This window comes from Oncorhynchus kisutch, unplaced genomic scaffold (genome assembly GCF_002021735.2).
Source record: "Oncorhynchus kisutch isolate 150728-3 unplaced genomic scaffold, Okis_V2 scaffold804, whole genome shotgun sequence".
Lineage (NCBI taxonomy): Eukaryota > Metazoa > Chordata > Actinopteri > Salmoniformes > Salmonidae > Oncorhynchus > Oncorhynchus kisutch.
In genome coordinates this window covers 75,019-87,500 of record NW_022262749.1, presented here as the reverse complement: position 1 = coordinate 87,500, position 12,482 = coordinate 75,019, and the positions used below count along the sequence as shown (strand labels likewise).

The following is a 12,482-nucleotide window of genomic DNA, read 5'->3' as shown; positions in this document are numbered from 1 at the left end:
GCAAAGGTCTTTTAAGGGAGTATGAGAGCACTCGTTCGGATTCGGCTCACGTAGTTAGGCTAGGCGCCTCCCGAAGTTAGTTAGGCTAGGCGCCTCCCGAAGTTAGTTAGGCTAGGCGCCTCCCGAAGTTTGTTAGGCTAGGCACCAGCCGAGGTTAGTTAGGCTAGGCGCCAGCCGAACTGAAGACTGCTGACGCCTTAAACCATCCGGCCTCACACACACCAGGAACCTTCCTCTTAAACTGTGCATCCTCTACTTAATTAAAGGCTGTTATCACCCCTTGAGAGGAGCCCTTTTCCATTGGCTAAAACATGTTACCTCTCCCGCCCCTGAGTCGAACCAAACGCAATGCTCGGTCCGTCTGGGTGACCCTATCATAATGAATCTGCTATCATGATGAATCTGCTATCATGATGAATCTGCTATCATAATGAATCTGCTATCATAATGAATCTGTTATCATAATGAATCTGCTATCATGATGAATCTGCTATCATAATGAATCTGCTATCATAATGAATATGTTATCATAATGAATCTGCTATCATGATGAATCTGATATCATTATGAATCTGCTATCATAATGAATATGTTATCATAATGAATCTGTTATCATAATGAATCTGCTATCATAATGAATCTGTTATCATAATGAATCTGCTATCACAATGAATATGTTATCATATTGAATCTGTTATCATAATGAATCTGCTATCATGATGAATCTGCTATCATAATGGATCTGTTATCATAATGAATCTGCTATCATAGTGAATCTGCTATCATAATGAATCTGTTATCGTAATGAATCTGCTATCATAATGAATATGTTATCATAATGAATCTGCTATCATAATGAATCTGTTATCATAATGAATCTGCTATCATAATGAATCTGTTATCATAATGAATCTGTTATCATAATGAATCTGCTATCATAATGAATATGTTATCATAATGAATCTCCTATCATAATGAATATGTTATCATAATGAATCTGCTATCATAATGAATCTGTTATCGTAATGAATCTGCTATCATAATGAATCTGTTATCATAATGAATCTGTTATCATAACGAATCTGCTATCATAATGGATCTGCTATCATAATGAATCTGTTATCATAATGAATCTGCTATCATAATGAATCTGTTATCATAATGAATCTGTTGATAGACTGAATTCCCCCCAGCAGACTTCCACCCACCTCAACAACGCATGCTGGTCATGCCCCTTTGTTTTATAAACCCTGCACCTATTGGAAATCATCTTGTAAGTCATGTGACTATAGGACTACCTTCCCCCTTCCTGGACAGTAAGTCATGTGACTATAGGTCTACCTTTCCCCTCCCTGGGCAGTAAGTCATGTGACTATAGGTCTACCTTCCCCCTCCCTGGGCAGTAAGTCATGTGACTATAGGTCTACCTATCCCCTCTCTGGGCAGTAAGTTATGTGACTGTAGGCCTACCTATCCCCTCTCTGGGCAGTAAGTAATGTGACTATAGGTCTATCTATCCCCTCCTTTGGCTGTGTGAGATATGGTTCCTGTTGGTCCACACACACACACATGTGACAATCATTCATTGCCCATCTCCGTTTGGAAAACATGCGGGGCCCACCCAGAGCCTTTAGTCTGTCTCAGTACAGTGAGAATAGCCTAATTCTATAATACCCCCCTATCGCTTTAAGACGCCATGTGGGAGGGGCGTGGTCAGACTCAGGAAAGCAGTGGAAACGCGATGAACGTTGCACCGGTGTACAGCAACCCCTGACAGAAGAACAGAGGATGCATCATAGCTACTATTTTACTCTGGAAACCAACTTCACTATCTTATTTTGGTGCTGATTTATTTTTTATTTTTTAAATAATAATAATAGAATTGGGAGTTTGGAAGAGTCGATAGGATATATATTCTCTACATTTTGCCTGGTCCCGTTGTTGAGCGGATCCTAGCCTACCACAAGACAAGCCAACAGACAACGTTGTTGTGTGATGAACGCGCCCTTGTCTTGAACCTGGGGCCTCTTTGAAACTGTCACGCGGATCAACGCCTTGTGAATGGGATGCTTTTCACGGTGAGTTCCGCGTGGCCTATGCATGCGCTTTAAATTAGATTCATTAAAACAACAACTTAATTGTGGATATTTTATTCCGTCTTGATGATAGTGCATGCAGCTTACAAACAGACAGAAGCGCAGATAGGGGGGACCACGGGGGGTGAATATTGGGAGGGGAGACGCTTTTGTAATCATCAACCATGCTACTTACTGTTACCTCGTCAGTGATTCTCGGCCGTATTGAAACTGGGTTTAGGGTCATTTCATGATTTAACAGTTTAATTGGAGTAGTTATCTCCTTTCTGTCGAGTGTAGATTATTCCTCACATTACAAACAACAGCCAATTGCAACATGCGGTGGTTTTGGGCGCTGCCGGGTGCCTGTTTATTGAATGCAACGATGTTGCAAAAATAGGCTCGTGCTACTTTGTTGCCTTTTCTGTGTCTGGGTTCATGATCATTTGCTTTGCGTCTTGAACTCAATAGAATAAGACGGTGTTTTTTTGTTTGTTGGTTTTCTGTTAGAATTCTGCTTTCAGTGGACTTATAATTATTTTCATATTTCTTAACTTTATATTCGACTGATTCATTTAGAAGTTGTGTAGCTTAAAGGAATTCAAGGAAATATGGCGCGAGTCACTTTTTAATATTATGGTAAAAAGAAAAGCGTCGCTTGTATTGAAGGCAGTGAGGCTGTAGCTCCTGGACACGTTGTCTAGACCAGGGGAGCGTGATGGTCTGAATCTATGAGGATGGTGACACGGTGATATGGTGGGTAGCTCCTGGACACGTTGTCTAGACCAGGGGAGCGTGATGGTCTGAATCTATGAGGATGGTGACACGGTGGGGCTGTAGCTCCTGGACACGTTGTCTAGACCAGGGGAGCGTGATGGTCTGAATCTATGAGGATGGTGACACGGTGGGGCTGTAGCTCCTGGACACGTTGTCTAGACCAGGGGAGCGTGATGGTCTGAATCTATGAGGATGGTGACACGGTGGGGCTGTAGCTCCTGGACACGTTGTCTAGACCAGGGGAGCGTGATGGTCTGAATCTATGAGGATGGTGATATGGTGGGGCTGTAGCTCCTGGACACGTTGTCTAGACCAGGGGAGCGTGATGGTCTGAATCTATGAGGATGGTGATATGGTGGGGCTGTAGCTCCTGGACACGTTGTCTAGACCAGGGGAGCGTGATGGTCTGAATCTATGAGGATGGTGATATGGTGGGGCTGTAGCTCCTGGACACGTTGTCTAGACCAGGGGAGCGTGATGGTCTGAATCTATGAGGATGGTGATATGGTGGGGCTGTAGCTCCTGGACACGTTGTCTAGACCAGGGGAGCGTGATGGTCTGAATCTATGAGGATGGTGATATGGTGGGGCTGTAGCTCCTGGACACGTTGTCTAGACCAGGGGAGCGTGATGGTCTGAATCTATGAGGATGGTGACACGGTGGGGCTGTAGCTCCTGGACACGTTGTCTAGACCAGGGGAGCGTGATGGCCTGAATCTATGAGGATGGTGATGGTGATATGGTGGGGCTGTAGCTCCTGGACACGTTGTCTAGACCAGGGGAGCGTGATGGCCTGAATCTATGAGGATGGTGATATGGTGGGGCTGTAGCTCCTGGACACGTTGTCTAGACCAGGGGAGCGTGATGGTCTGAATCTATGAGGATGGTGACACGGTGGGGCTGTAGCTCCTGGACACGTTGTCTAGACCAGGGGAGCGTGATGGCCTGAATCTATGAGGATGGTGATATGGTGGGGCTGTAGCTCCTGGACACGTTGTCTAGACCAGGGGAGCGTGATGGTCTGAATCTATGAGGATGGTGATATGGTGGGGCTGTAGCTCCTGGACACGTTGTCTAGACCAGGGGAGCGTGATGGTCTGAATCTATGAGGATGGTGATATGGTGGGGCTGTAGCTCCTGGACACGTTGTCTAGACCAGGGGAGCGTGATGGTCTGAATCTATGAGGATGGTGACACGGTGGGGCTGTAGCTCCTGGACACGTTGTCTAGACCAGGGGAGCGTGATGGTCTGAATCTATGAGGATGGTGACACGGTGGGGCTGTAGCTCCTGGACACGTTGTCTAGACCAGGGGAGCGTGATGGTCTGAATCTATGAGGATGGTGACACGGTGGGGCTGTAGCTCCTGGACACGTTGTCTAGACCAGGGGAGCGTGATGGTCTGAATCTATGAGGATGGTGATATGGTGGGGCTGTAGCTCCTGGACACGTTGTCTAGACCAGGGGAGCGTGATGGTCTGAATCTATGAGGATGGTGATATGGTGGGGCTGTAGCTCCTGGACACGTTGTCTAGACCAGGGGAGCGTGATGGTCTGAATCTATGAGGATGGTGACACGGTGGGGCTGTAGCTCCTGGACACGTTGTCTAGACCAGGGGAGCGTGATGGCCTGAATCTATGAGGATGGTGATGGTGATATGGTGGGGCTGTAGCTCCTGGACACGTTGTCTAGACCAGGGGAGCGTGATGGCCTGAATCTATGAGGATGGTGACTCCGGTGATATGGTGGGGCTGTAGCTCCTGGGTACGTTGTCTAGACCAGGGGAGCGTGATGGCCTGAATCTATGAGGATGGTGACTCCGGTGATATGGTGGGGCTGTAGCTCCTGGACACGTTGTCTAGACCAGGGGAGCGTGATGGCCTGAATCTATGAGGATGGTGATATCTTTTCTGATGTCCTCCATCATACCATGTCCACGAACAACGTCCCCTTTGACAGCCTAACTACTAATTGGTTGCACCAAAGCACTTTCTTAAAGAACATGCATTTGACAGAATGAGAGAATGCATTTTTGCCAACTCACTCTGCAGCATTGGGAGAAGTGAGTTTGGATCTCAGGCCAGAGAATTGTTCAATCATTAACCAGCAGACATTAGATAAAGTGGAACTGCTGGTGACAGAATGGACAAACTGACCCTGTTAAGTCCAAAACTGTACACACACACACACTTCGTAGCAGACATTTCACCTACTGTTTAGCCTCTCGACGTGCGTGTGTGTATGCTCTGGTACACTGGTCAAAGTGCATCCCATTCTCCCAAACCATTCCCCGCCAGAGAGACTGTTGACATGGCAACCAGGTCTGTGTCACTGGGCATCAGATCAGCTCATTGGCTGGGAGTCCTCTACTGTCTGTGTTCCAAATGGCACCATAGTCACTCTACGGTGCACTACTTCTGACCAGGGCCCATAGGGGCGGCTAGAGGGAATAGGGAGACATTCCCTCACCCGGGTATGGGCGAGGGAACGGTCTAAAGTTATAATGTTACAGTTGCCTACCCCAAGTTGCACTCAGGTTTCTAACCTTTTGTTGAATCAAGAATATTGGCGGATAAATCAAACGTTTCAATTGTCATTAAATGAATGGATCTTTTCATGTGTCTGTGTTCCTGTGTGGCAGCTGTGAAACACTGTGTTCTGTCTCTCACCATGTACTGTGTAGGGGGGGGGGGGGCATGTCTTTGTAGGGGGGGGAAGGCCATGCATCCTGCTTTAAACTCTGTCATAGAATGTGTGTGTACATGTGTGTATGGGGGGTTGACATTCCAGGAAATTCCAACATAAACTGTTTATTTCTCCTAGGAATGTCTCTGTGGACTGTGACTATAGTCTGTATCCCAACTGACACCCTGTCCTCTATAGTCTGTATCCTAACTGACACCCTGTCCCCTGTAGTCTGTATCCCAACTGACACCCTATCCCCTGTAGTCTGTATCCCAACTGACACCCTGTCCACTATAGTCTGTATCCTAACTGACACCCTGTCCCCTGTAGTCTGTATCCCAACTGACACCCTGTCCCCTATAGAGGATAGGGTGGTGTTTAGGATACAGACTACAGGGGACAGGGTGGTGTTTAGGATGCAGACTATAGAGGACAGGGTGGTGTTTAGGATACAGACTACAGGGGACAGGGTGGTGTTTAGGATGCAGACTACAGGGGACAGGGTGGTGTTTAGGATGCAGACTACAGGGGACAGGGTGGTGTTTAGGATACAGACTACAGGGGACAGGGTGGTGTTTAGGATGCAGACTACAGGGGACAGGGTGGTGTTTAGGATGCAGACTACAGGGGACAGGGTGGTGTTTAGGATACAGACTACAGGGGACAGGGTGGTGTTTAGGATACAGACTAGGGGACAGGGTGGTGTTTAGGATGCAGACTACAGGGGACAGGGTGGTGTTTAGGATGCAGACTACAGGGGACAGGGTGGTGTTTAGGATGCAGACTACAGGGGACAGGGTGGTGTTTAGGATACAGACTACAGGGGACAGGGTGGTGTTTAGGATACAGACTACAGGGGACAGGGTGGTGTTTAGGATACAGACTAGGGGACAGGGTGGTGTTTAGGATGCAGACTACAGGGGACAGGGTGGTGTTTAGGATGCAGACTACAGGGGACAGGGTGGTGTTTAGGATACAGACTACAGGGGACAGGGTGGTGTTTAGGATACAGACTACAGGGGACAGGGTGGTGTTTAGGATACAGACTACAGGGGACAGGGTGGTGTTTAGGATACAGACTACAGGGGACAGGGTGGTGTTTAGGATACAGACTACAGGGGACAGGGTGGTGTTTAGGATGCAGACTAGGGGACAGGGTGGTGTTTAGGATGCAGACTATAGGGGACAGGGTGGTGTTTAGGATGCAGCCTATAGAGGATAGGGTGGTGTTTAGGATGCAGACTACAGGGGACAGGGTGGTGTTTAGGATGCAGACTAGGGGACAGGGTGGTGTTTAGGATGCAGACTAGGGGACAGGGTGGTGTTTAGGATGCAGACTAGGGGACAGGGTGGTGTTTAGGATGCAGACTATAGAGGATAGGGTGGTGTTTAGGCTGCAGACTATAGAGGACAGGGTGGTGTTTAGGCTGCAGACTATAGAGGACAGGGTGGTGTTTAGGATGCAGACTAGGGAATAGGGTGGTGTTTAGGATGCAGACTATAGAGGACAGGGTGGTGTTTAGGATGCAGACTATAGAGGACAGGGTGGTGTTTAGGATGCAGCCTAGGGAATAGGGTGGTGTTTAGGATGCAGACTATAGGGGATAGGGTGGTGTTTAGGATGCAGACATCATTTGACGGTGTTGTCCTCTACTGCTTTTGGCACACAGTTCTAACGGTCTGTAACTAACTAACTAACTCGGTCTGTGGTTTGTGCACAGGAGTTAACCTTTGACCTTTTGGATCGTTCACTGCGGCACAGCAAACTTGATGTAACCCCTGTTATGTTGCCACAACATCTAAATTCCAAGGGGGTTTGGTGAGTCTCAAATGTCACTGTTAATACTGTTTGTTCCTGGGACCCTTTTGTTTCAGGCCTGATAATAATACTGTGTGTGTGTGTGCCAGCGTGATAGTAGAGTTTGTTCACAAGCCAGAGGGCATGTTTATTCAGCAACCCCCTGCTATCTGGGGTCCCAAGGACGTCTGACTCATTATACAGTCCTCTACACTCTCTCCTCATTATACAGTCCTCTACACTCTCTCCTCATTATACAGTCCTCTACACTGTCGTCATTATACAGTCCTCTACACTCTCCTCATTATACAGTCCTCTACACTCTCCTCATTATACAGTCCTCTACACTCTCTCGTCATTATACAGTCCTCTACACTCATCATTATACAGTCCTCTACACTCTCCTCATTATACAGTCCTCTACACTGTCATCATTATACAGTCCTCTACACTCTCCTCATTATACAGTCCTCTACACTGTCGTCATTATACAGTCCTCTACACTCTCCTCATTATACAGTCCTCTACACTCATCATTATACAGTCCTCTACACTCTCTCGTCATTATACAGTCCTCTACACTCTCCTCATTATACAGTCCTCTACACTGTCATCATTATACAGTCCTCTACACTGTCATCATTATACAGTCCTCTACACTGTCATCATTACACAGTCCTCTACACTCTCTCGTCATTATACAGTCCTCTACACTCATCATTATACAGTCCTCTACACTCTCTCCTCATTATACAGTCCTCTACACTCATCATTATACAGTCCTCTACACTCTCGTCATTATACAGTCCTCTACACTCTCCTCATTATACAGTCCTCTACACTCCTCATTATACAGTCCTCTACACTCTCTCGTCATTATACAGTCCTCTACACTCTCTCGTCATTATACAGTCCTCTACACTCTCCTCATTATACAGTCCTCTACACTCTCTCCTCATTATACAGTCCTCTACACTCTCTCGTCATTATACAGTCCTCTACACTCTCTCGTCATTATACAGTCCTCTACACTCTCTCGTCATTATACAGTCCTCTCCTCTCTCGTCATTATACAGTCCTCTCCACTCTCATCATTATACAGTCCTCTACACTCTCTCAACATTATACAGTCCTCTACACTCTCTCAACATTATACAGTCCTCTACACTCTCTCAACATTATACAGTCCTCTACACTCTCTCAACATTATACAGTCCTCTACACTCTCTCATGATACAGTCCTCTACACTCATCATTATACAGTCCTCTACACTCTCTCAACATGATACAGTCCTCTACACTCTCTCAACATGATACAGTCCTCTACACTCTCTCAACATGATACAGTCCTCTACACTCTCTCAACATGATACAGTCCTCTACACTCTCTCATCATTATACAGTCCTCTACACTCTCTCATCATTATACAGTCCTCTACACTCTCTCATCATTATACAGTCCTCTACACTCTATCAACATTATACAGTCCTCTACACTCTCAACATTATACAGTCCTCTACACTCTCATCATTATACAGTCCTCTACACTCTATCAACATTATACAGTCCTCTACACTCTCAACATTATACAGTCCTCTGCTCTCTCTCTCGTCGTCACACAATCCTCTGCTCTCTCTCTCGTCGTCACACAATCCTCTGCTCTCTCTCTCGTCGTCACACAATCCTCTACACTCTCTCGTCGTCATACAGTCCTCTACACTCTCTCGTCGTCATACAGTCCTCTGCTCTCTCTCTCTCGTCGTCACACAGTCCTCTGCTCTCTCTCTCTCTCGTCGTCACACAGTCCTCTGCTCTCTCTCTCTCGTCGTCACACAGTCCTCTGCTCTCTCTCTCTCGTCGTCACACAGTCCTCTGCTCTCTCTCTCGTCGTCACACAGTCCTCTGCTCTCTCTCTCTCGTCGTCACACAGTCCTCTGCTCTCTCTCTCTCGTCGTCACACAGTCCTCTGCTCTCTCTCTCTCGTCGTCACACAGTCCTCTGCTCTCTCTCTCTCGTCGTCACACAGTCCTCTGCTCTCTCTCTCTCGTCGTCACACAGTCCTCTGCTCTCTCTCTCTCGTCGTTATACAGTCCTCTGCTCTCTCTCTCGTCGTTATACAGTCCTCTGCTCTCTCTCTCGTCGTTACAGTCCTCTGCTCTCTCTGAACAGATGTCAACATGCTGATGCATCTAAAGCACAGGTAACAGTGAAAGTTCAGGAAGCACACACACTCACAGTACAGTTTAGAAGTACAGTACCACGTAATTAAAACCGTATTGCTGCTGGTTGGTTTAGAGTAGTGTCTGTTTATTTGTTTAGAGTATGGATTGATGTGTGTGTCCCAGAGTTAATTTCTGTTGATATGGAGACTCCTACTCCCCCTGCCCTTCCTGTGGGCTCAGACCTTTATACACACACACACACACACACACGCACTGTGGCGGTACAGGGGAGTGTCACCAGTAATTGCCATGTAAAGCTAACTGATGTCAGTTAACTCATATTTCTAGTGTAATTAGGAACATTCCTTTAGCGCTGTGCAGTGCAGAACACAGTTCAACAGCCATGGATGTGTGTCTCAGATGTTCACCAATTAGTCCAACCAATGAGGTCAAGTCTTTGGTCCAGCTGGTGAACTGGAAGGCCAAGCCGTGTGGTTTAGGAACTGAGGACAGCAGTAATCTTAAGGAGGAAAACTGAACCATCGCCCATATCTTACTTCTGATAAAACCTCCCAAGTGTATCATTTTTAGATGGCTGAGAATTAGAATGCATTGGAATATTCCTTGACTGTTCCGGAGTTCCACTCTGTTCTTATCTCCTTCCCCCTCACTGTGCCCACTCTCTTTAGGCTGTGTAGTAAGTCTTCTAAATGCCATGGAGGGAGGTGCCCCCTCTGAAGGCCTCTGCCTGTTTACTTCTAGATGCCACGCTCAGTGCCATTACATCACTCTGTGCAACGGTTGAAAAGGGAGGGTATATTACTGGAAAATGTCAGCGTTTACCAGTAAACTACCAGCGTTTACCAGTAAACTACCAGCGTTTACCAGTAAACTACCAGCGTTTACCAGTAAACTACCAGCGTTTACCAGTAAACTACCAGCGTTTACCAGTAAACTACCAGCGTTTACCAGTAAACTACCAGCGTTTACCAGTAAACTACCAGCGTTTTGGTAACGTTCAAGGATTTTATGTAATTTTTTCACAAGACATCTAGTGTCCCTTTTGGGTCCTTCAGATTATCCCAGATGTGTGTAATTACCTCCGGCCCTCTGTGTGGCCTTATAGCATGTCAAATATATAGTCAAATATTCAAAGATAAGATTTAAAAAATAATAATGCCACAAGAAATCTGTAAATCATTATCCTGAATACAAACCATCAACTTAGTGAATATCATTGGTATTTAATGAAGGTTTCAGCAGGAAATATCCTTTTTGTTTTCTTTAAACACGTTCATTTATCCTACTGTATCACGGTCTCTGTCCTACTGTATCACGGTCTCTGTCCTACTGTATCACGGTCTCTGTCCTACTGTATCACGGTCTCTGTCCTACTGTATCGCGGTCTCTGTCCTACTGTATCGCGGTCTCTGTCCTACTGTATCACGGTCTCTGTCCTACTGTATCGCGGTCTCTGTTCTACTGTATCGCGTTCTCTGTTCTACTGTATCGCGGTCTCTGTCCTACAGTATCGCGGTCTCTGTCCTACTGTATCGCGGTCTCTGTTGTAAATGTATTGGTGCCAAACTGGTGGTGAAAAAAGTGGATGGTTAGTTGGAGTTAATTGAATATAATACCCGTGTGTACAGTGGCAGGAACCAGTAGGTATAAACCCTCTGGAATTACCAGGATTCCTGCATTAATTAGTCATCAGATCTGATCTTCATCTAAGTCACAACAACAGACAAACCCAGTGTGCTTAAACTAATAACACACTAATTAATGTATTTTTCTTGTCTATACTGAATAGATCATTTAAACATCCACAGTGTATGTTGGAAAAGTATCTGAACCCCCCCGAGGCTAATGACTCTCCAAAAGCTAATTGGAGTCAGGAGTCAGCTGACGTGGAGTCCAATCAATGAGACCAGATTGGAGATGTTGGTTACAGCTGCCCTGCCCTATTAAAAGACAACACTCCCAAAATGCTTATTGGCTGTTCCCTAGTAGGGTGGCACATTTTGGGGAATATTCAGGTGGAAACTTTCTGTGGGAATTAATAAAAATATGTGCAAAATAATATTTATACCATTTAAATGTAGATGTTTTTTTGCATTGGATATTTTTACCTTACCATATATGGAGACAAACCTTTTACCTTATAAGTAGACATAATTGCAAATGATTAAATACTTCCAATATACATGAGAAAAATAAATGTAGTTACGAATTAAACTTTAAATAAATGAGTTGACTCTTCACATGAGACGATTTTACTGAACAACAAAATAAAGGGAATATTGAATGATCCTCAATGATCCATTACATCTCTAAAATGATATTCTAGAAACTAAACCTTTGGTTGTCTTCCTCTCAGGCTTCCATGTCTTCTCCTTGGACCTCCTCAATGTCCACCTCTTGAACATCAGACTCTGAGGCCTCATCTTCACTGTCCTCTACACTCTATCAACATTATACAGTCCTCTACACTCTCAACATTATACAGTCCAACTTTGTTGAGGATGGCTCGTTGTCAGGCTCAAAAAGCCTCAAATTTGCCTGGATGGCCACCAATCTTTCAACCCTTGTATTGGTCAGCCTGTTGCGTGCTTTGGTGTGTGTGTATGTGTGTGTGTGTGTGTGTGTGTGTTCCCAAACAAGGACCAGTTGCGCTCTGAGGCAGCTGATGTTGGTGGGATTTGTAGGACGATGGAGGCAACAGGGGAAAGAGCCTCAGATCCACAAAGTCCCTTCCACCAGGTGGCTGATGAGATATGTTGGCACGACTGCCATGTTGCATCTCCATCCCAAAGCCCTTGCTTGGAAGTGTACTTCGCCAGACTGCCAAGAACATTGCCCTCATCCAGGCCAAGGTGGCGAGACACGGTAGTGATGACACCATAGGCCTTGTTGATCTCTGCACCAGACAGGATGCTCTTGCCAGCATTCTTGGGGTCCAACATGTACGCTGCGGCATATTTGGGC

The 12,482-nt window shown here is 46.0% G+C and overlaps 1 protein-coding gene across 2 annotated transcripts in view; it reads left to right on the top strand.

The window, feature by feature from the left end:
• Window positions 1-1,706: 1,706 nt before the first annotated feature.
• LOC109886613 (cdc42 effector protein 4-like) overlaps window positions 1,707-12,482 on the top strand; it is a 34,764-nt gene continuing 23,988 nt past the window's right edge. Inside the window, exons 1-2 of one of the 2 annotated variants that reach the window (XM_031816481.1) lie at window positions 1,707-2,078; window positions 7,258-7,355. The gene's annotated coding sequence lies outside the window, so the exon portion shown is untranslated. The remainder of the gene's footprint in view (window positions 2,079-7,257; window positions 7,356-12,482) is intronic. The other variant, XM_031816480.1, reaches the window with a different exon arrangement.